At 39.4% G+C, this 26,073-nt stretch overlaps 1 protein-coding gene across 1 annotated transcript in view; it reads left to right on the forward strand.

The window, feature by feature from the left end:
* Window positions 1–26,073, forward strand: part of grik4 (glutamate receptor, ionotropic, kainate 4) — a 164,094-nt gene that overhangs the window by 25,109 nt on the left and 112,912 nt on the right. The window contains exon 3 of the mRNA XM_061280706.1: window positions 11,273–11,424. The gene's annotated coding sequence lies outside the window, so the exon portion shown is untranslated. The remainder of the gene's footprint in view (window positions 1–11,272; window positions 11,425–26,073) is intronic.

Genomic DNA, 26,073 nt, shown 5'->3' on the forward strand with positions numbered 1-26,073 from the left:
AAAATATATATATATTACAGTGACTTGATCCAATGCAAAGTGGCACCCAGCAACGCTGTGTCAATGAATGTGGTTCCACTCAAGCGTGTGAGAAATGAAACACGCTTCAATTTGCCGCACAGGTCAGTTTTCATGCTTTTATTCTGATTTTAAGGCTTCCTCCTGGGCCTTCATTATTCAGACGTGATGTTCTTTTCTCCCAAAGTCTGCACAATAGTTGTCAACTCCAATTGAAGCAGTGTAGCTTTGTGCTGGGCTGAATCTGTTCCAGAGGGCTGAGAAGTGCAAACATTTTCCAAAAAAAAAGACAGATGTGATGTAATCGTTGCTCTTCATATGTAGGATCTCAATGGTTATGAATTTTGAGGATTACATTATTTTAATTGGTATTTGGCAGTTTGAAATTTCTAATTTATGGTATGTTTTTTAAATATTTTTACTTTTTAGTATAAACAGCCATTTCATTTGCTGGTGGAAAATTTGATTACTATTCATATTATTGACAGAGAATATTTGTCATTGTTTCAAAGCCAGTAACAATTGTAAAATCATTTAAATCGGCGTTCTCCCGTCATGGCAAACGTTGGGTTATTCTTTGAATCGGAGTGGAAAATGGAATATAAAAATAAACAGGTTTAGTTGAGAGACTGCTCAATTGATGCAATGAAAGTGAAGAGAAAGATATATAAAAGTTGACAGCATAAAATGCAAATGGGGGTGATATCGTATGGTCACATGCTGTGTAAATAAGCATTTTTATGGCTTGTTTTTATGGGGTGATTACAACTTTTGGCTCTGGGACGCTTTTTTTTCCCCTTCCCCCAAAGAGAACAATAATAGTTGGTGAAGAGGGGGTTATACGAGGTTTTTTTTTTTCAGCTGGTTTTCCATGTTTAGCATGCAATCTATTTATCTTTTCTCAAAGCGAACATCCGGGATGGACCTATTTCCGTTGACACATCCATCTGCTTGAGCTTATGCAAATAGCACAAAATGAAACACAGAATATTTGAGGCAAAAGAATTATTTGCTCCTGAAAAGGGGGGGACCATTTATCACGTAATGTGATGGAGTGGCTGCAAAAGACTTGGAGAGAGGTGGAGATTCCAATGAATTTAATTTGCAGAGCAGTCGGAAGGGGGAAGAAAATAACGATAGGCATAGACTGCTTTTAAAATTCAAAATAAATGGGGGGAAAAAAGAGAGCTCAATTTTCTCGCTTGATGCAATTACTCTAGTCACTAGAATAATATTTAAGTTTTTTTTTTGTGTAACTAATTATGTAATTAATGTTGTGGAAGTAGTCTTAGTCATGTGGTTGATTTGGAAAGCTGATTTTCAAGGGCGTAGAGTACTTGGAATAAAAACACAGCAGTTGGGTAGCAGCCATTATGTGAAGTGTTTGGCATCTATTTAATGGTCAACACTTTCGGCTTGATATCGGAAAATCCCAAATGGCACTAAATTGCATGGCGACTTTAACACAGTGCTTAGCATCGTTTAGCAAATCAAAAGAAATACACTTGGCTCTCCAAGTACCACCATCATTACAGTACAGCAGTCAATTAGGTTCCCAAGTTCATCCAGAAAATGCAGTTGTTACTTTTAAAGTCGATATTAAAAAATAAAAAACCCAAAAAATCAGCAGCCACAGGCTTCCCGCGGTCAGATGAATTACATTGCACGGGCTGAATTCATTTTTTTTACTATAAATATATATATAATAATATATATATATTATATAATATAGTGTATTTCTTGGCTGACGCAATCCTGAGTGGGTCCAATCAGTAGCTCAGTTTCCACGTCGCTTTCTGTGACCAATCAAATTTGCATCCATTTTTACATGCAGAGTTTTCATAAATCACACCCTTCATGCTCTTTATATAGGGATGCGGTCCAAATGTCACCATTATAATAAACCTCATGCATCTCATTTATGAATATTGTCACAAGTATATTAAAAAAATATATCACTGTAATGTAAAATCTTAATAAATAACACAATAATTATATTTTAAATTACGGATTTACGGCAGCGAGCTAGTTTGGAGCTAGCCTTATCGTCACCGGGTGCTCCTTCTGGAACATCCCCCCCCCCCCACACACACAAATGGACTTCAATGCCACAAATAAGACCCCCTCATAAATAAATGGAATGTGAATGAAATAGCACGATAGGAAACCTACCAAAATTGTGACATTTCAAGCCAAGTCCAACTAAGGTTTACACGCTTTGAGGCATTTGAGAATTGAGGTTTCCCCATTTTCCATGTTTTATTGGATATCCCATTAACTTTTGGTCAGAGGAGAATGTTGTGTTGCCCTCCTGTCATAATTACAATTTATCTGTTTCCTGCTCCCAAATTCCCCTCTCAAGCGCTATTGTTGCCCGCGGCTGTCTTCATATTCGGATGGAGGTGATTATATTCAAGTCACTCGCTCGTCTCAGAAACGGAAGCAAGGAAAGAGGAGCTGAAAATAAAAGCTGTGGAAGTTGTCTCTCTGCAGGTGTCATCCCTTTAATCACTAAAGTAGTGCTTCTGAAGCAGCAAAGTCTGCTTCTAGTCTTCAGGGGATGACCGTCTCCAAGTTGTGAGGATTTATTTTAACACTGTTTTTACAATGCGTGTTGGGAAATATATATATTTTTTTTTCTGAAGAAGAAGATGAGGAAGAAATCACAAGTGATGCCTTGAGGGTCTCTGCAGGGCTTGTGTGGGCACGCCATGTGTCTGAGCAGATGTTTGAACATGTTCTGCTGCATTGGGGGATTGCGACAGACACCAAGGCCGAGCCGATCATAGGGGGCAAGTAGGGAGAAGATTTGACAATCACAAATTTAAGCCTGAAAATTTGGGTTGATCTTTGAATTGATTAAATATCCATAATTTATCTTTTTTTTTTTCTTTACAAAAAATGTCCTTGGAAAGCACACCAGTGCAGAATGTTCGAAATAAAACCATACAGGTCTCAGCCGAAATAGTCTCCAAATCCATGTCCCCCAAAGGAGTAGATGATAAAGTTCCGGGCTGCCCATTGACCCAATGTGTACCAGCAGGGACGATGAGAATGAGAATGAAAGCAGCTTATTACAGCCGTTCCCGGAGGCGCAGTGTCGGTCTCGGTCAGGTTCTGATTGATAGTCAGACTCTTGCTAACACACAGAAATGAAAGTGAAAAAAACACTTAAATATAGCATATTTCAGATAAATATCAGCGTATGGAATTGTCTAAGGAGCTTTGTTACAACTCAGGGCTGGCAAACTGCAGAAATCAGTCATGCCGGTCACACACCGCTTTTGGTTGTGTGTCTGAATACCGTTGCTGTATTTAAATGGTAAGGCCAGTTATCTGTTGAATATTAAACAGAGAATGAATTTTACATGGAGTCAGCTATGTATCATTTGGAGAAGTTAAGTGCTGTTTTGTAGTGGAAAATAAAACATTCATTTATTTTCAGTTTTTTTTTTTTCTGTCAATGTGGTGCTAATTTCCTGGTCCATGTTTTGCTCCTACTCATTTCCTGGGCCACAGCCCTCCTTGTAATTTGGGTGAATCAATAAAAGGTTTTAGGATTCAAATAGACAAAGGAAATTAGAACCTTGCCTTCATTACATGTTTTTGTTTGCATCTATTTCGGCTGCACGCTTCACGCTAACGTACATCAGACCTTTCGCTTGTGGATTTCATTTGGCGTGAGGCGAATCAATTACAGACAGAGAATATGCAAATGAGATGATCAAATTAGCGGGGAGGCCGCGGGAGGACGGAGGGAATGACAGGGTGGGCGGTAAAGGACGTGATGTGCGAGAAGATGAAACACGAGGCAATGGCGATCGCGGGAAAACAAACCGGAGAATTAGCAGTACTGGCTAGCATGCTAAGCTAATCTACTATTAAAAAATAATAATAATATAAAATTTATATTATCATATTTATTATTATTTATTATTTATATTATAAATGATATGCTACCATGTTTCTTTTTCTTGTCCCGTTGAATATTCATTCGTTCTTTTGAGGGTCATGTTTGATGTTAATGAAAAGACGGCCTTGATCATGAGACCTCTACAAGCGGGCTTTTAATTGCTTCTAAATGAGCCGGTATTACATCCTTTGAAGATCATCAATCACAAGTTAGAACAGGTTCAAAGAAATGTGTCGTGTTTCCAAATCAGCGCGTCGTGGATATAAAAACAAAACTGGGTAGCAGTCTATGAATTGGAAAACTTCCTCAGTTGCAGATGGGAAGGGATCAAAACAACAGATGCAAAATGGCCACTAAAATACATTTTATAGAACATTTCCATTCCCTTTATTATTTTGCGACAATTATTCGGAGTGGATCATTTCCCTGAGAGTTAGGATTTGTAAAATGTCCATCCATCCATCCATCCATCCATCCATCCATCCATCCATCCATCCATCCATCCATCCATCCATCCATCCATCCATCCATCCATCCATCCATCCATCCATCCATCCATCCATCCATCCATCCATCCATCCATCCTTCCGTTTTTATGTTCAGGAATTCCTCTAAGATTCTACAGCGTCACCTTTAACTTCTATCCCAATGTCATCTTGTCTTCACGGTCAAGCATCTCATTCCAGAGCCATTAGTGTCGCTTCTTCTCTAAGCGCAAACAGGTAGAGGAGGAATACGCCTACAAAACAAAAGTTGGAAGTCGCTGAAGAATACGCAACGAGACGTGGATCAACATCGGGATGGATCCTCGGGATTGTGTCAATTAGTTTATGCTACACAGTCAATCTTGGCTGACATTGGCTAAGGGAGACAAGGCACACTCCAGGGGAAAGAAAAAAAAATCTATTCTCCTCTAATTGTCTCCATTTGTTTAGCCATGGTGGGGTTACTTATTGCGTGTGCAGTTTCCTAATCTTTGAGTCACGCCGCATATTTTCCATGAGGAAAATCTCAAGACACACCACCAAACAAAAACATCCCAAATGTGTGCAATGTAATTGTTCTTCCCGTAACTACATTAAGTCGCTGGCATAGATAGATGAACGGAGATATCTATAATTAATCCTAATAAATTTCACACCAATTAAGTGGAATTGGATCATTTCCTGTTTCACATCAGATGATCTCTATCTCTCCCTCTCTCTTTAGGGAAGGGCTGTCAAACTTTTTTGTCACGGGTCACTTTGTAGTTACGTCTTCCCTCATTGAAAGTAATAAACATTTAATCGTCTCAGCGTGTTGTTAGTCGGGATGGGCGAGTACCGATACCAGGTATCGGTATCAGGCCGATACTCGCCTTATTTCAATGTAATGGTACTCTCCGTATCAGTCGCCCTCTTGTGGCTGTTTTGTGATTGGTACCTAACAAAAAGTATTTATGGAAATAGAAAAGAGAAACATGAAATATTGCCATGCACCTTTAAATGAGAATAATATAATGCGATGTATAGGTCTTTAAAATGATCCGTCCTTGTTTTGGGGGATATTTTGAGTGTCAATAATACCTGTGGTATTGGTAATTGGTATCGGTATCTGTCACACATGAGCAGTTTGGCTACCTGGTTCAATGAGTCTGTCTGGTACCACCACAGGCCAACCTCTTCCCTGTATTGAGCATCCATAGCAGTTACCAGCCCTGCCAAATGTCTTTTTAGGGCTCCCCTGATGGCTGCCCCACTCCATGTTGATTCATTTTCCAAATCAGATAGCTCAGCTCCCTCTGAGTGCTAAGTTTGGGGGTCAATGTTGTCTTCTTAACTTCCCCCCCTGGGGACGGCATGAGCAAATGAGGCTATTTCATCGGCTATGAAAGCGAGGTTGGTGGAAACAGTGAGAAAGTAAAAGAGAGCGAGTTTGCAGCTGCTCTTTGTGTGTCTAGTGGAGAACTGCTATAGGGCCACAGGAAGAAGGCCACTCAACACTCCGGGCACGTCCCTGAGAGCAGCAGCAGAGGAAGCACTATTGCCATTCAGTGGCATCGACTGCAGACAACTAAATGAGTCTGCTCTGTCCTGCAATGGCTAATGTGGCAGCGCAACCTACACTGCTCCGAACTGTGCCCTCCCCTTCTGCTTTTAGCTTTTCTTTACTTTTCTACTTTGTCTTGTTTGCCACAAACATAGTGAATGCTTATAGTTGGCAACTGCAATCATTGGTCAAGGGAATTCATCTGATGATAATTAAGTAAAACTAAAATTCATTTTCAATTTGGTTTATATATGCTAATCTGGAATGTAGAAAGTGGAAGATTCCAAAAACAAAAAACATCTGTTTACTATTAGTTTGCATTAGTTAACGTCTCATTTGTTTGGAGATAGAATCTAGTTTTCCCATTGAAAGCAAACGAAATTGAATAGCTGCTTTATCTCATTTTTGGTCAGCAGTGATTATTTTTGTTGTTGAATTTTGTTGTACTTAGCAGCTTAGACAAACATATGTCCGCATATTTTATTTATCAAACTGGCAAAAGGAAAAAAATTACTTGTCAAGTCTTTTTAGTATTTATTTTTGCTTAAATGTGGATCAAACTTTAGATTTCTGTGGAACTTTAGAGGCGTATTTGTCAGAAAAATATTAATTAGGTAATATAAACTAATTGTAAAACTTTCCTTATAGTGAGTTGGCCTGTGATATTGCCATTTTGCATCATCGGGACTCTAATCGGACAATTCCCATATGTTACATCACATGTTGCAATCTTGAGCACTTCTGAAAATGTTTTCATTCCAACTTTAATCTGCTGCCCATTTTTCAACTTTCCACTGACTTTCTTCCTTGTCTTAAATTAATACTAGTAGGGATTTCGGTTCCAGAAACCTTCACAAATTTGAATGGACAATACACGGATTAGTTCTTTGTTTCGATTCTTACTACTTAAATATCCGTTGGCACGGACTAAGACGAGGATTTGTTTCCATAAACCCATTGCGTATTTCCTGTGTTCAACTTTTCACCGAATGTCCCCTGGGCAATCCCACCTGAGGTTTGATGGCAAAAGAGTGACACGGGTCAGTATCACGGACGGTGTAATGACAGCTCGTGAATTCTAAACGTTTTATCGGCTCTCTGCAGACCGCCCGGGCGGCGCGCAGCTGCCTTTCATTTCTCTTGTGATGCAATGAATATGGCTTTCCAATTGGGGTCGCGGCACGGACTGATAGGCAACCGTATCCCTTCACACCACATAGTTGAAAATGGCAAGTGAATATCGGAAATCTGGCGCCGGGCTTTTTTAGTTGTGGCACACCAAAAGAATTGCTTCGCAAATCCGTAAATAAATAGCAAGCAGGCCATGTTTGCTGGATTGAAGAAAAACAGTTGATAATGGAGACATGTTTTGGAGCGATTAAGAGGTGTCAGACCCTGTTAAAGATAAAAAAAACAGATTTGTCATTTTCTTCTTGGCTACTGTAGCTGTAGGCTCCAAATGCCGAAATTGTCGACAGGTTTACTTGCCATGAAGTGAACAGATGCGCCGCACTGAGCATGGGGAGTAATGTAGCAGAATGTTTGACTTTCCAAATATTTACAACCAAAGTGAAACAGTCCAACTTTTCAGAGTGTTGCTTCTCAAGCGTCCAGTCCTGCTTTGTGATTGCAAGATTTTAACACTGACACAAGTGAATTTGGAGACTAGTATCGGCGTCCTTGACGACTTTTTTCATGAAACGATTCTTAGGTGCTTGTGTTTTACGGCTCTTGTCAGGTGGACACAACCCAATTAGAAATTGAGCCAGACTCTGATGCAACAAAGATTACAAAACTGACCTTTTGACTGAGCCGCAGCAGCCATCTTGAACCTTTTTTGTCTAATTTCTCGAAGTTTGCGGATTACCTACATTGATTGATGGTTGTGTCAAAACCAAACATGATAATCCATACGGACTCGTTTCTCTTGGCATATTACATTGATCCCCTTGCCAAACATCAATGTTCATATTTTGTGATTCTGGCTGTTGCAGGTAATTTAGGGCACAGTTTGACTGCAAATGACATTTTCACTTTTTGGAATGGGCTTGTGGAAAGGCGATTAGAAATTCTGTTGGATTTTATTATGGAATCAAAAGTGGATTTTATGCACCTTGGGGATGCCTTTTAATTATGAACAATGGAATTGTATTTTTCTTTATGTGATTGGCGGCTCGAGCAGTCATTTTGGCACAGATAGAGAAACATTTTCAAGGTCAATACCAATCCATTGTTTTTCATAGGGAATCATGTCAAATGATTTATTCCAGATGTAATTAATTTCACTATCGTAAAACCTTGATTAATTTTACAGGCAATTGTAATGTATGTGCAACATGACTTGAGTTAAAAGTGAAATGTTGGTTTGAGAACACCTTCAAGTCTTCCTGCACTAAAAGGATTGTTTTGTTTAAATTTGGACTCACTGGGGTGGTTGAAGGCAATTATCTGCTTGAGGCAGCAAATTCTGCACTGCATGTTGAGCGATTTGATGTTTCAAATCGAAAACCAGTTTTGATTAGTTTTGTTTTTTGTCAGGTAAACAAGTGGAGATTTGTGACGCACACCTCAAGGACTTGGTTCCTTTCAAATAATGTTCCTAATTAAAAGAAGATTGGACTTGAATTATTAAACAAACTTGAGTGTAGATTTTGTAAGCATGTTAATCGAAATTTAAGACTCTCGGGAACATCTCCACGAAGTTCTTTACGACAACCTTTGAGGTTACGCCAAACCAGTTTACAGTCAAAATGCAAGTTTGATAAATTAAGCCTGACTGATATTATTTTTCTTCACAAATGGTCCCAAATGCTTGATTTTCTTTTTAAAAATAATCTAGCTTCTGCTATTCAGTAATTGTATATATTTAAAAGAAGAAATCCCAGCAGTAGTTCTCTTTTTATTTTTTAATTTAATTTTTTATTACTCCCTGATGATAAATTGTACATTTTGGGGTTACATACTCACCACCTGTGATTTTGTCATTTCATTATTACCAAAGATGCATCATTTGCCTCATTTGGTTTAATAGCACAGCAATTGAGGAGCAAATTCCACCTCTATCACTGCCGTAGTCATGAATTTATTAATTCAACATGTTTCTCCCATTCTGTATTTTTGAGAGGGTGGGGGTGAGGGGTGAGAAGGGGGTGGAGGTTGTTGTCAAAGAGCTTCTCTCCTGATGACATTTAAAAACAAGACAAATCATTTGAGTAGAACAAAGTGCCCTTCAGGGTGCTTCAGCCCGAGTCGGATCCCTTCATCTATTTTCAGCCTTCATCCCTGCTTTCAACATAAGTACCTCTTCTGCCGCTTGTTAATTTAATATTGAAAAAGAAAAAAAAAAGGATGACAATCATCTGCTTTACTGGTGCTTGTGACTCTTTTTCACATTGAAATGAGAATGGATGCAGATTTTTTTCAAAAGTATTACACATTGGGAGACTCATTAAATAATAAGCAAAATTACTATGGGGTTGTGAATGTGAAAATTGCCTTTTTTTTTTTTAAACATCACTTTTCCTCTTTAAGGTTGGATGAGCTGGAACTTGATTTAAAATTGACATTTTTGGTGGGGTTGGGGATATACGGGTTCTTGTTTTTGCAAGCAAAAGTAATGGCAGTCAGATAAAGGGATGAATTGCCTTTCACTCAAAGCTTTCCATTTGTGCTCTTCAGAAGTTCCAATAGCATTATTATTTATTCCACGTTCACTCCAAGAGCTGAAATATTCATTGGGGAATCAACTGTAAATCTACAGAACAAAGTGTGCACGATTTCGGACAAGTGGATGTTCCGGCAGAATAAAAGTAGGCAGGAAAAGGCAACACTGGATGCTTTAATTCTCGGATGACAATCTTGTCATAATGATTTCACATTCCTGTTGATATTGGAATAAAATACCAAACAGCCATGCACCAGATCACAGGGCTTTTTGATATACAGAAACGTTAGTTCTTTTGCACATTCAGATCATTACGTGTGTGTATCTGGGGAGATGTGACCGTTTGTTTTGATATAAAGGAGTGAACAAAAAAAAACAAACATTTTAGGTGGTCATGTGAAAGGCGCTGGAGTTGACAAAAGGTTCGAGGCTGCTCTTTATACGTCTCCCTAAAGAAAAATATGTCTTGGGGCAAGGGACAGCTGCATACAGGAATACAAACAATCGTACATCAATATAACATACTGTGGCAGGGGCATTTTCGACATGGGCTTTCACTGTAAGTGATTTATTCCATCTCTTAATACCAAAAATATTTTGTTAGAAATGAATACACAGTAATATTGTTATATTTTTATTTTGTATATTTATTTTTATATTTATATTCTATATAAATCTTAATACCACCAATTTTTGGGGGGGAATGAATACACAATATTGGTTATTTTTATTTTGCATATTTATTTTTATATTTTTATATTCTTATTTTATTATTAATTCTTTTAATTCTTTATATTGTGGTCTACAGTATATATATACATGTTGAAACCATCCCAGGAAGTTGGTATTAATTAAGTACTGAATTAATTAATACAGTAATCATAATACTGTATATTTTAGTGGGATAGAAAATGATCTGTATCAGGATTCAAAATATTTTTGTCCATGTCGTGCATCTCGACTTAATCAGATTGGCTGTCCATGTGAATTAACCAACTTGACTGAGGACCGAATGAGTTTTATACAGTATCAGATATATTTGCATAGTGATTGAATTTGTAAAAGTGACAATATTTTCTTCTTTGCTACTGATGAAATGTCTCTCAGCCAACCCAACAAAGAGCAGCAAACAAGAGTGGGTAGCAACAGCGGAATAAGCCATTTGGCATGATTCTATTCTACATGCCATTAACAAGGAACGCTCCAAGATGAATGCTAATTGTAAATACATGAGCCACATATTACAAATGTAATTAGTAATTACAGTGCAAATGTGCACGTTCTACCCAGTTTTGAATGCCGATGAGTTTGAGAAGTTACTCAATGGATACACTGTGACAGCATGAAAAATGTTGAAGGCGCTAAATAAAGGGGAAGGCTGCTGAGTAAGGGACAAAGTAAAACAAACATCAGCAAAAATGGACAGTAAATTCTGAAGCTGCATTTTACACAGCCAATCCTCATGTGGATTTTGGATGTCCTCTGCAGTGCCACCAGGACAATGATTGAAAATGCAGACGTTAAGTCGTTCTTTTTTGCCTCTGGGGCGGGAAAGCATCCTTAAAGAAAATATTTACAACAATGAAATCAATTTTGTTTACAGTCATCAAAATGTTTCCTCAAAGATTTTTCCTCATGTTTCCTTTCAGATTGTATCGACGCCGATTCCCATTTAACGGAATCCAAACGAGTTTGAGCTTGTGAGATGCCGAGAAGCTAAGTGGCTTGTACAACCACTGACATCTGACAACCTGGTGCACCGCAACATGGATTAGAAACCCCGCACCTCAAGAAATCAAAGGTAAGAAGATGTTGCTGTCTTCCTTATCGTTTTTCAAACTTCACATTTGGGAATTGACAGCACCACGAAGCGCTGGAGCTTTAGAATTGATAAGATGGCAATGTTTGGGAGTGTGCCTACCAAGGCGACAGCTGCGATATGGAATTCTACCAAACAACTTAATTGACTTTTTTTTTTTTTTTCTCCAAACCATGGTATCAATTTTTCTGAATTATTCAACACAATCCAAGGTGAGATCGAGTGTTTTTTTTTTTTTAGTGACAATGAAAAACAAGGAATGTTGCTGTCAGACTTGTGACAGCTGTGAATAATTTCATTCAAGGGCGAAATAAACTTCAAGCATCCAAGCAAAACAACAAAAAAGGACAAAATGCGTCATTATTTTTGTTCTTTATTTTGGTCGTCTCTTCCCATTGAAACAGTCCTTGCGACTTTTTTATGCAAGCAGCAAACACAAACAGAGGTCATTCGAATTTGCAGTCGTGTCCCCTTTGCTGTTCTCTCAGGCTCATAGCGTCACTTTCTTCCTGACCTCCCGCTTATTTTTTTTGTGCACTGCAGATGAAGATGCCCTCTCGGAAAAGACATTTTTATTGCTTCTGATTTAAAGGACAAAATGTGCCATTGCCTCAAAGCTTCCTTGTACCCTGCTACCCTATTGTCTTTTGTTTATTGTTGCAGGGAGGGGTAAAAATAGGGGTAACAGACTGAGTGGATAGATTTGTTCAAGCTGTAAAGGTATAAAAAAATATTTTCGAGTGCAGGGTTTTAAAAAGGTATGTCAACTGAAGAGGCAAGTTAAGATAAAATAATCACATTACATTGAATCTCAGTCAAAACAAGCTAACAAATGTAATGACAGTGAGTCTCTTGGCATCTGATTTTTCGCCAAAAATGCAGAAATTTCAGGGGGAGGCAGTGCCCTCGCGACCCCCCTACTAGCTACGCCACTGTGACCAAGTACAGTACTTTAAATAGTACCTGCTACTACCTGTCTAGTTTCTGTAAATCATGTCATTGTCAGCAGAGGTAAATAGTGATAAGCTCCAACTTCCCCATTAATTTTACTTGAGTAAATATTTTGCTAAATTTGTGCATATATATCTTTTACAACTATTCCATGTGGAGAGCACAGTGACTTAAAATCCAACCCAATCAGATCACGTATGCATAGCCCTCAAGATAGATGCGAGTTGGTAAGTACCGCTTTTGAGTAACTAAATTATTTGTAGGACTCCTTGTTACACTTCAAGTCACATTATTCCAAAAATAGCGATATTCTTAGTGAAGTCCAATTTTTGTCAACTCCGCCTGCTAGCGTCCTGCCGTCTTTAAATGCTTTTTAATTAACGTAGGAAGAGAAGGCAAGTGCAAAGTGACAGACCGTATGCTTTTCATAATTTTTCAAGCTACTACTCTCCCACAGGCAGCTCCCGCGAATCTAAACACCCACTGGAAGACAAATTTCTCCGAGGCGAAATCAACTACTGTCAGTGTGACTTTTTACCAACTCTGGCACATTGCAAATGGGTTTGTGGAGATGGTTTCAGTTTCATTGCCCACATGTGCAATCTTGCATGAGATGCAAGTATTGACTATCACTTTGGTGCAGATGGCGTATAATACCAACCCCCCTTCACCCCCACATAGCACGTGTCAACCGCTCTGTTTAGTGTTGCCGTCGGGTGAATCCTTTTTGCTCAGCCATGCTGGGAATGAAAGACGCTTGCTGGTGTGTCATGCTCATTAGCGTTATCTTTGTAGCACTCCGGGTGCCGTCGCATTGATCGTGGCCTGTAGGACATTGATGTTTACCTGCATTGCAATTAAATAAAACATTTTATATAGTCTTTCAATTGGGGTGGGGATGCTGAATGAAGGCTGTCTCTTCTTCCCAGTTTTTGCCGTGCTTGTGAGTGCAATTTTATTTGTGCGCCTGCTTGGATTTAATGAACTGTTGGCATATTTTTTGTGTCGGCTGAATTCAGTCTGGTATCGGTTGCCGCCGGGCCCCGTGGCCTTTCTCTGCTTCTTCCCTGACTGCTCCTGAAAAGTGGAGATAAGAGCCACTGATGTTTGTCTGCTCCCTGGCAGATTACTCAGGCAGACAGGTACGAGGACTCTGGCAGTGCCAGTACGCCCAGGGCCAAAGAACTTTCACAGGATGGCTGAAGAGATCACGGCTCGCCACCTGTACTCTGCGAGGGCTGTCGCTGTTTAGCCAATTACTTTTCAAAGAGAAACAAACAGAGAATATTTAGGAAAATGCGAATGTCATACTTGTGGTGGCCTGCAGCGTTTATTTACTCAACGGGGATAGTGGCGGAGCTGGAGCTTATTAGGCTTCGGTGCGTTTGTGGAATAATATTAAACGGCGGCGGTTGTATACTGTATGTCAAGTGGAAGTGGATTTTACGACAAATACTTATCTTATATTCTTCAGCTTTTTTGTGCCATCCAAATCAGAAAATAATTCATAGCCAATAGGAGATGTTAGAAAAATGAGCTAACATGATGAACTGGTTATAATCTGCATAAAATTTAGCCCAGGGTGGATTTGCTTTTTGTTTAATTACGATTGAATGAAAAAGGAGCTTTTGTTAAAATGCACGAAAGGCAAGGCAAAACTTTTCATGACAAGAGAAGTCAGACACAGATCAGGTCACATTGTAGTTGATTCTAAAATAAGACTTTGTGAATTGACTTTGGATTGAACTCAAACTTTTTCAAGGAGGTTATTAGACAAAAAATAGACAAGCAATTTTCTTGTACCGTAATTTTCGTACTATAAGTCGCGTTTTTTTTCATAGTTTGGGTGGGGGGGGGCGACTTATACTCAGGAGCGACTTATATACATATATATGTTTTTTTCCCACTTTTTTGGGCATTTTATGGCTGGTGCGATTTATACTCCGGTGCGATTTATAGTCCGAAAATTACGGTACTTGGAGACTTTTATTGTCAATCATCCATTCAAAACATCACAATAGTGAACCCGGGATGTTGGAAAAAAGTTTTAATTTACCTTTGGTCATAAAGTCGACTTGCGAGCATGTTGACTGAAGCTTTGGATGTGTTGGCTGTGTAAATCTTGGACATATATTAGCCTATTCTGTGTTGAAGTGGCTGTGGATTAAGGGAAGAAGGGCAAAGTAAGAAATCTCATAGTAGTCCAGAAAGAGTCAAAATGACTTTTACAAGGATGAGTCCAGATTATGAAGTCATTTTAACGTAAAATAGACAATGAATCCGCCACTGACTGACATTTTGATTGAAGCATACCACTGGAATAGCTGCATGACTTTTGAAAATTGTGACAACATAGTACATGCTCCCTTCAGGCTCAAGTTATTATAGTTCCATATTGCCTAGCAGGCATAGCGACATCTTTGCTGCCTTGACACTTTTCTGCATGCAGTCAGTCACAGGGCAAATGGGACATTGCGCTGGAGGATACTGCGTTGGAATCAATACAAAATACCAAAAAGTCTGATTCTCAAAATTGGCAATTAATCGTGAGCGATGTTTTCAAGTGATAGGTTCAAATTAACTAAATTTATGTCTGGTAATTAAAATCAACCAGGACTCGTTTGTTCAAGACTTTCTCTCCTTCTTGGTCTGTTTCGTTTTATTGCCCGCAAACAGTGATATATGCCGAAAGTATCAATTATTGAGCTTTATGGAGTAACATCACTGCATAAATTAATACAAACTCAATTTTATATATGACTCGTTTTTTTTCTATTATATATATATATATATATGAAAATTCTATAAAATACATATTTTTATGTATTTTTAATTGTATATGTATTTTTTCTGAATTAAAAATGTACTAATATGAAATTATAAATAAATAAATAAGTAAATAAATAAATAAATATACAGATATATAATTTTATAATGTACATGTTATATTTTTATAAATTGCTATGATGCAAAACACTCAAGCGGTTTCAATGAAAAGAAGTGAAATAAAAATAAGAGAGGAACGAAAACCAACAGAGAGAAATTTTAAGACGCACGAGGCTCAACCGAGACGGATAAGACGCAATGTGGAGTCTCAGGCAAAGACGGACGGACGGGTATGTGGTGGAGGATTTAGGAGAGAAAAAAAAATGTGGGAGAAGAATTTGGGAAAAAGACATGATATCCGGATGGGAACATGCTGTAGTCGGAGGAATCATAACATGTGTTGTCAGTGTGACGATCAAACAAACTTCAACGCAACACTTTTATACAGTTTTGCCGTCTTTGTTTCATCTCGAGTTTTATCAGGTGAATATTTAGTTTTGGATGGGGCGGGGGGTTTCTCTTCCTCCTTCCTGTAAGGCTAATGGCACACACTAAAGGTAGCCATGCAAAACTCAGTCGGCAGAGGATTTGTCTTGAGCTTTTCTCTGTGGCTCACTTTGCATGCCTGATCTGTATCCCAGTTTTTAAACCAAACTTGATCTGATCTGCAAATGTATTCCTCTTGTATTTTGGAGAGCCAGGTGATGCTCTCAAAAATCTGACAGCAGGCCTATGCAAACTGAGCTCATTATTTTATTTAGTCACCATTTTTGCAATTAGAGCACCAAAAAGTCATTTTGTGACTTAAAGGTTGCAAATAGAACAGGATGAAATTAAAACATAACCTGCTGTATTTTTTATTTTCTTTTTTTTTTTACTCTTCAGATGTTTTATTTTGGTAGTAGTTCTTGTTGCTTTCACTGGGCCTCATTAAACCCAAGGCTGGTGTTTGTTTCACGACATTGTGCCTGCCTTCAGGAATGAAATCCAAAAACAATCCCGCATTAATTCTGCTTTCACAAACCCCCCCGACAATTAAAAATCAGGCGCATTGCTATGCCCACGCTGTCATAAATGGAGAGCAGAGATGAATGAGCGTAGCTCACGTGCCATATTGTCATTGTCTTTTTAGTTTGCACTCAGCCTTGGGCAAATCTCCTGCGATGGCACAGTTGGACAGCGTCGACAAATACGAGAGAGACAGATTTGCTTTCGGGTTATACTGCTGCTTTATTGTGAATGGCAGGTCCTTATCAACGCTCTCACTGGTTGATCACAGTTGAAAGGGGGTCAGGCTGAATTAAAGACCAGCTAATTAAAATGTCCAGGGGACATGTGAGACCTTTTTTCTTTTATCTGATGGAGAGTAGCTAGAGAAAGAGACAAGATGGAGGAAACAACAAATGGTTTTCTTATTGAGCAAAAATATCGGCTAAAAGTTCACGTAATGTCGCTCTGTGGTTATTTTTAGTCTCTACCTTCTTTTCTGTTTGCAGACTATTAGTCATTGCAGGAGACTTGGTTAGAGTTCAGTATTCCCAAGAGGAGAGACTCCTATAGCTGGATAGATTGAGGTTCCAGTGATGTCCATTAAATGACGCTTCTGTTCTTAGCCTTCTCTCATCTCGTCTTCATGGTCTGGCATTTTTTTTTAAATTACCCCATTTTCATAGCCTATTGGAGAACAGCCCCTTTGCATTTGCATATACAGTATATGTATGACATTGAGGTGGATTTAGGGGTGGTTGAAAGGTCGCACAGTGACCCTTGTTGAGTTGTCGGTCTGGGAATGTTTTCCTGACAAAATAGGAATGAAATACATTGGTGCTATTTTTGTATCGGGATACCTGTTGTTTGCATGCATGATGCAGCCGAGGCTTGATGTGAAGGTGTCCTGAATTTGACTGACACCATGAGTGAATCAGCATAATGAGGTGCCATGTTGCCTGTGGAAATGATTACTGCGGTAGGAGAGGCATTAGATTGATTAGCACAATCTCCTCCTCTGTCCCTGAGATCCACCACCATCATGTTTATATATTAGCCCATCCATTCACTTTGAGGCAATATTACTTTTTGATGGGTTAACAACATGGTGGTCAACTATTAACTCTTTAAGGGTGATTGTTTTCTTTATTTCACCAAACACAGACAGCTATAAATATTTAAATGAATGTTAATGCTAGCTCCAAACCCAAATGAGGCCTGTTTTGCAGCAACATAAAATTAAGCTCATATTTACTTTTTTTTTTCTTTTTCTAACCAAATATTACATATTTTCCCGTTTGAATAATTTGGAGTTATCCTACAAGAAAATGTTCAATGTACTTTTAAAAATGAAATCGTGGCGGTTAAGTTGAGTCACAAGACCAATTGTGGCGTGTTGCGCTTGTAAAATTTTAACGCTGATTAATTGATAGCCAAGGTTAATTATTAATACCATAAACCGTGATTACTGAATGTCCCATTTGTTCCAGTTTGCTAACCCTTTAAGTTTGGTTGCCTTCTAGGAGACCTCGAGACCCATTTGTCAAGCTAGCTTGATCTCCCATGGGTCGCTGGTGATCCATGTCGTGAAGACTATAGGCATTAGTTATAACATCAGTCACGTCAGTGTTTAAGGGTACTTTTACATTTTCAACTGGTTCATGCAGACCTAAAGATCTTTTTTAGAATTATTTTACTTATCCTGTGTAAGTCTCCACCAGCTTGATTGATTGTACGATAGTCTCCTCCTCCTACAAGTCAGATCACCACTTTGGTTCTACATGAAGCTTGACGCGGCTTAATGCAGCTCTCCTCTGCAGTGCCATGAGCTGCTCACAGCAGAAGCAGCTAATTGGATTGATAAAAAAGCTAATGTGAACGGTGCCTGAGGAGTGAGGAATACGGCGTACAGCCTGGCTAACTCGGCATAGAAACTCGCAGATGAATGATATCGTCTTCTGTACTTCAAAAGTTGCAAGGCATCGTTACTGATTGACCCGTGGCTAAGAGATTGGATTCGCCGTACCTTTTCCACTCTCACGTTTGAGGCTAGCGGAACATTATTTGTGATGTACGACAATCAGGCTAGCAGCAAATTGCTTTTAGCCTTGAAAGACTTTCAGATTGACAGCTCGAATGATCACGATTAATTGATATTGCTGCTGAGATTGATAGGTGATGGTGTAATAAATGGGTGCATTAAAATGTTCGAATGGGTCAAAGCAAGGAGTCATGAGTGAGGGGAAAAAAATAGGAATGAATGATTAGTGGGATGATTGAGCCCCGCATCATTACTCAAGTCGCTCCTCATGAGCACCATAACTGAATATGGACCATGTTTACATCGCATGCGTAATGTCTAAAATCTTATGCTAAGCTTTGCTAAGCAACTTTTGTTCTCATGGCTTTTGTTCTCATTTTGCATGCCGGACCTGCTCTCGTGTGAGTCCAGAAGCCCCTGCTCTGAGTCCAAGGCTTAACTCTGGGAAGGGATGTTATAGCTTGTCTCATGTGCTCTCTAAAGACAGCTTGGTGTGTTTTAATTATCCCGCTTTTTCCACTTTGTGACATCATCGTTTGAATCTAAAAACTGGGACTGGAGTGCTAAATCAAGTTCAGCAATTATATAATATCAAGGCACAGTTTCTTTGTGAACTCAAGTGCCTACGATGTGCCACAAGGCACAATTTACATTAGCACAATTTTCCGCCCTTTTGTTCCATTTTGACTTCAGCCGAACTGCATGTCATTTTATTCCAAAGACTCCTTTTAGTCTGAGATGTACCAAACAGCTTAGCGTCCTTGAGGCCTCAAGTTTCTTGATTGAAGAAAGGCAAGAGAGATCTCTGATACATTAACCTTTACACCGCCCCACTGCAGTGTTTTCAAATTCTAAGGCTATTTATAGACTCTTCCCAAAAACTTACATTAAGATGCAGTAAAAGCTTTTCCTCTCATCCACACAATAATGAATGGCACCTTGAGCTCCAAATGTTATATTGCACTGAAAACCTTTCCTGAATGCCAGGTCACTAAAATCCATTTTCTTGGAAGCTGACCAGTATTCTATCAGGCATATGGAAGATTTGCAAATACAATATAGAAGATATATCAGAGAAATTCCAGGACTGGTGTTGCAAAATAAATATTTTATTAAACTTACCTTACCCCTTAGAGTTTGGATTTGAAGTACCGTATTTTCCACACTATAAGGCGCACCTAAAATCCTCCAATTTTCTCAAAAGCCGACAGTGCGCCTTATAATCAGGTGCACCTTATATATGGACCAATGCTGAGCCACTGCAGCAGGCGTGTCCAAAGTCCAGCCCGTGGGCCAAATGTATATATCTTATGTATGGACAAAGTTTTAAAATGGGCCATTCATTGAAGTGTGCGGAAAATACGGTACACTTTTTTGTGACACCGGTCCTGGAACTTTTTTGACACGCCTGGCACACGTGGCACAAAATCAATGGAAGGCATTTATGAAGGCCTTGTCGATACTGCAGTACCTGGGTGAGCTTTTCTGGACGTTGCGGTCACGGAAACCCCCAGAGACAGACGTTTTGAACGAGGTGTGAATTTTAATTTAAGCCTCATGCACAAACGCATTGACCAACTCTCTGGATACTAATATATTCTGATAGTTCTACTTCTGCATATTCATTTTGCAAGGTGAGCCAAAACTACCAGTTGCGGAACATAAACTGTGCAATAATCCTTGGCCTTGTAATAGCTGTACTACCAAATTATGTATGAGGTATGCTTCGTTTGCATCTCGATCAATGCTGGAACACACAGCAAATGAGCACATTAGTCAGCTCGGAATGGTGGACGACAAGTTTTACTCTGGCAGGAGCAGCCGTGTGCTTAGTTTAAGGGTGCTTTCACGTTAGGTGAAGCAAAATAAAACTAATTAAACAAAGTGGCACAAACATTGGTACGATTTTAAAGAAATATGTTACGTTTCAGTTGTACTCAAAAATGAAGCTTAATTGAACCTCGGGTGTCTGAATGAAGCTTGAAATTGCTGTATCTTATCTAAACCGATAATCCAAATGTATTTTCCTTCTGCCCGACAAAAAGCCAGACCCAAAGGAAGCGTGCGTATTGTGTCGCTATATAAAGGCAGTTTGAAAAAGTGTCTTCTGTTATTTATGGTCCCCTCACGAACTTTATGAAGTAAGGTAGTTTTTGCCAGTGCCCTCTGTCTGCTGATGCTAGCTGGAGTACACTGCAGCATTTTAATGGATGCACTCAACGTGTGATATCTGTTTGGCTCCAATCCTCAGAAACAATATTAGCTGGGGCACACATTGGGGTTAGATGCCAAAGTCCGTCAGTGACAATGCTTTGGATAGGAGATGGTAGCATTAAAAGTGACAAGATGGACTTTACTTTTTTTACTTACTCAACATTGCCTGAACATCAGATGCGGGTGACTTGACTTACAAGCTTTTTTGTTTCGATACAAGCCCGTCAATGGGATGTTTTTTTTTAACTGTCATTTGGAGTTTGTTCACCAAAAAATAATCAATCATCATTTATCACAAATGAAGATTTGAAATACTGGCACCCATGATTTGCTTTTGCAGGCCCCGTAAAATGATGCGAGGGGAACACACGTGGCCCTCGAGCCTTAAGTTTGCCACGGGTGCAATAGATGCTCAGGAGATATATCGTAAAAATATTTAAATGAACAGGCGGTGTGGGTGTACTATATTTTACAACATACTCGAAAGTAGCGCCGTTGCCGCCGATGATAACGAGAGGGTCCCTCTCGGTGTGCTGAATGTTTAAATGCCACACTTTGGAAGTGTTGACTTGGGCAAAATGCCATCCCTCCATTGAAACTGAATGAACTTGCTGCTTTATAACACAAAAGCCAGAGGGAGAGAGTAGATGAAAGGCTAATTTAATACGTCAACAAAGATTTAACGTACTATCCAGCTTGTTTGTTTCGCTGAGCAAGCAACATGACAATGTAGATTTCGAGTTGTCTTTGGTTACCACTAACATCCCTTTGCCAGGAAATAATGCGTGCATGTCAAGATTTGCAGTCTTAAAAAGTCAAAAAAATAAATTTTCACATTTGCCATTCCAAAATAGACACTCAAGCACGCCGAGTCCTTAAATCCATTGTTAATAAATACTATGAATAACATTTTTCTCAGTCAGATGCTGTTTATGCACAGCTCAATAAAAAGTAATTATATTGAAATCTTTTGAGACGTTTGTGATTAAATGCTATATAAATATGATTCACTTGAATAGACATAGATTTAGTTTGTACAAATTGGCTAAGAGAATCCACAAATTTGATGTTCACAAAACATGTTTGTTTTTCAGCACTTTAAATTCAGATATTCCAGCCACTCCGAATGGTCAAATCGTGCGAATATGGAGCCACGGTATCCCACATTGTCAACTTGAAGGTTTTGTTTTCATGAATAATGTAAAGCAAGCAATGGTGGGCAGCTACATCAAGCACTCTTTTTCTCGCTCGACCAGATTTTGTTACTTCAGATGAGACACTCTAGAAAACCATCCAGGACATGTGCAAAACAAATAAAATAAACCTCCCACGTAATGTGGAAACATGGCTTTTTGAAGCACAACTTCAGTTAGATGCATTGGGATTTTTTTTTCTCTCTCACACAGCAGATCAGCAGATCACCCTCAGATCAGCCATCAGTCATTCACCCTAGAGATTCTATTTTGGAAGCCATACACCAGTGATTTCAAGATGACACAACTAAAATCAACGCTCACATTTGTTGCTCTCCAATTTCAAAATAGCTTTTCCCTTAGATGGCAAACCTTCTGATTCCAAATATTCGGAAGCCAATCACAGCGACATTTATTTTAAAAGGAGATGACAAGACATTCACGGAGGAGTAAATTAGGAAGCATTCTGTTGCTTTTTATTCGGACTCAGCCGGAGCAAATTGCTTCCCTTTTCCTTTCCACCCTTGACAATTACGCAAATATATTACATAAATGTATGTCAGTCTTAATCCCGCTCGTGCACATCTTCGATCACCCTCCAATGTTTGTTTTAATTCCAGCGAGCGAGCGGCCGTGGTTTTTGACTGGCCATTTGGCTCGCATAATGACATCTCATTAGCAAGGCTCACCGGCAGAGCTTGGCAGAGCTCACAATTGTGTCAAAATTGCTGATAATTGTGACTAGCGCTGTGATCCAAACATTGCCAAGGATTTTTTTTTGCTTTCAAAGAGCTTGCTCACTCATCATGATGAATTGGTTTCTAATTGACAAAAGTAGGTATTGATGATGACAGCGCAATAAATCACTCAAGGCCACATAAGCTGATGGTGCAGCAGAATCGTTAATATTGTAAATTAGCAAAACCTTTGTAGCACTCCTCATTGGTCAGTGAATATTAGTGGTTCTTTGTGTTTGTTTAATATCAGACTGGTTAAATTTGTGACCTGCCAGAACACAGGTTTCATGATGGGGACAGTTTAAACTGCTAATATTTTATCTGAGTCGGGATTGTTGTTCCCCATCTCGCTGCACAGAACCGACTGTGTTTGACTTTAAAGGTTCCATCGCCAACTGGTTCGCTCCTCGTCGTCTTTGTGCCACCACATCCAAAGTCCCAGAGCGAGCGGAAGACACATACTCCGAAAGAACTGACTTTGTTCGTCAAACAAAAATACAATAGCCTTATCTGAAGCTACTCAGTTTTTTTTTTCTCGCAGCACAGCAATGTCTAACAAAGGGGCTGCGGTCGCTGTGATTTCCCCCGACGCCTCCTCCACTGCGATGCTACGCTACGGTACCTCTGGTGGAAAAATACTCTGGTAGTCAAAGTAAGTTCAGACCTGCAGAGAAACCGGGAAATGATATGTGCACACAAGACACACCAGGATAGTCACACGGAGACATAAAACCCCGGTTGTAAAAGCTATCTTTCAAGAAACAGAAGAATAGTAAAGGTGAAGAAACCGGCTTTTTACACGTAGGTACTGCTCGGCACAGCCGGCAGATTAAATCAGCAGTTTAACTTGTTCTCAATTAAAATGTAGAGCACAGCAAGCATTCACCTTCTCCCTCTCCTTTTCAATCACAGCAGTACCTCACGAGGTTTAACCGTCCTCTTTGATTTCTCGAGATAAATGACTAAAACTGTCGGTGAGATGTCATAAATAAGGTTCTTGGTGTGTCACCAAAAACTATATCCAGCAACTATAAAATGCCTTGGAAATCTCAAGCAAGGTTATGACCAATTTTTGGACCGCGAGATCAATAAATCTCTGTCTTTTACTGTTTGAAGCAAACTTTTATAATCAATGGAGGAATTTTAATAGTCATATATTGGGAATTTGCAGCTGGCCAAAACAAAAAAGTCCGAAGGTTATCCAGTTTGTAACCGCTGAAGAGATTCCAAACGGTGTTTGGCCTTGGATGTTGGAAAGGATTATTTTGCAATTATTGGCTGTTTCCACCAAAAGCGCCATTCATCTAACACAGACCCTGAATTAGAACAGAGGTTGCTTGAAATGGATATAAATCAGGGACCTTTGAGATGTTTCAATGAGCCTGGGATATCAATCCGAGGACAAACGACCAAAAATAAATTCTCTTGCTTTTGGACTGCGTAGCAAAGCATAGAGTGTCACAACTGCTGGGAGGGGCGGAGTCAGAAGCCGAAGTGAGGTGCTGAAATGAAACTGGAAGAAGCAAAGGAAAGTGTAGTGTGTAGGTGGCTCCCACACAGCTCAACTGGGCTCAGCTCGGCTTAACCAGCCTCGCATTCGCTTCCACGCTACGGCCTGTGTGCCTGAAATCTCCACGGAAGGGACACATCAAAGCCAGGGCATGAGGTCACCGGTGGGCTTAGGCAAGCAGTGCACATGTACAATAATGTGCGCAAACACAAAAAGCAGCTAAATGCTCTCGCTCCTTGGCTTCCCATTGATTGTTTCTATATTGCTCCTGTTCTCCCCGAGCTTCACCATAAAAAGGCAGCCGCTACTGGCACGGCATTTAACAGTTCGAAAAGACCAGCCTGCAGCCAAATTCTATGCACAAAAAGACAAAATGGAAAAGCAGCTTTTACAACAAGTACGCATTTGTTTAAAAGGGGAATAGAGCTTTGTTTGATTTGAAAATAAAAAGTCAGACCGTCATTGTGCACGTATTTCGGTTTGTCTCAATTTGTCTTTAATGATGGTTATCATATTTTACGGACAATTAAGCATTAATAGGCGCGGTTTTAATTAAAGGGTCGCTAAAGACTTCTAATTTTTGTGTAGCACTGCAATTTAAATAGTTGTACCCATCATTGTCTTCCATTGTAACAATTTAAAGATTGGATCTGATTGGGTAGTAGGACTTCATTCCTCATGATTCATAGATATCAACAGGAAGTACGTAGTCCTAGTTGCGGTTGTTAATTGTTAGCTGTTAGCCTGATACCGGTTACCGTATTTTCCGGACTATAAGGCGCACCTAAAAACCTCAAATTTTCTCAAAAGATGACAGTGCGCCTTATAGTACAGTGCGCCTTATATATGGAACAAATACCAGCACGCGGGGCAAATGTGTGATATTAACATTATTGATATATTGTTATTGTTTTCACTGTTTCAAGTTATTATATTGTGATGGTGCGGCTTATAGTCCGGTGCGCCTTATATATGGACAAAGTTTTAAAATGTGCCATTCATTGAAGGTGCGCCTTACAGTCCGTTGCGCCATCTAGTCCGGAAAATACAGTACTTGCCGGTCAGATTGACAGTGAGGAATTAATAGAAAGGAATTTGTATGAACTGAAATGCTGAAATCGTACGTAGGGCATACATTTGACATCAACGTGCATCTAATTATCTCTTGGAGGAAAGCCTCGTCTCCGGATGAACAGTTAGCACAGACACTGACGTCAGGGACTAAATCTCTCCTCTGCTCTTGAATCTATAAAAAGTCAAATTGGTGGGAAAAGATAGTCCCACCTTCTTCCCCAATTTTCTTCCCTTCTGTTTCATGTCTTACAAGAGCTTCCTCCCATATGCCCAAAACATTTATTCTTGCTTGGACATAGACTCTAATTTGCCCGTAGGTGTGAATGTGATGGTTGCCTCTGTGTCAGTCCTGTAATTGACAGGTCATCAAGTTCAAGGTGTACTCTGGTTTTCGCCCTAATGCTATTGGGATGGAGTCCAGCTATCCATGACCCTGAGCAGGATAATTGGTAGTGAAAATACATGGATCAATGGGATGTCTATCAGGGGCATAAAGTGGGGGTTGGCAGTCACCCTGGGTACAAATTTGAGACCAGGACGGAAATGCATACTCGGAGTACAGGCATAGCCATCTGACAGCCCTTGTTTATTGTCGTCGCTTTGATAAATCCAATATATTTTTGCCATGAATTTTGTTTTACCGTGTTGTTTTATATTTGGAACTCGGGACTATCTGACGAGGAGCAACAGATGGAAATTAGACTATAGCTACAATCTGGCTTGTTTATATCTCTGCATCTTGTATGTTAATGGCGTTCATTAACTTGTGTTTTCTAATAAATACATTTAATTGAATTTATTGTATTTTCCGCACGATAAGGCGCACCTTCAATGAATGGCCCATTTTAAAACTTTTGACGTCGGCTTTTGAGAAAATTTGAGGTTTTTAGGTGCGCCTTATAGTGCGGAAAATACGGTATGTAATTGTTTTGAAATGAAGGATTACAACCAGCTATTTAGCATGTCTACAGTACCTAAAATAACCGTGCTAGTATCTACCTAGATAACATGGCAAACGAGCACGCTAGCATCGCATTATGACTTCACAATATGCACAAGAGCAGAGAAGAATCCGCTCATTTTCGTAGCCCAAGTACA

Source organism: Syngnathus typhle, linkage group LG6, assembly GCF_033458585.1.
Source record: "Syngnathus typhle isolate RoL2023-S1 ecotype Sweden linkage group LG6, RoL_Styp_1.0, whole genome shotgun sequence".
Taxonomy (NCBI): domain Eukaryota; kingdom Metazoa; phylum Chordata; class Actinopteri; order Syngnathiformes; family Syngnathidae; genus Syngnathus; species Syngnathus typhle.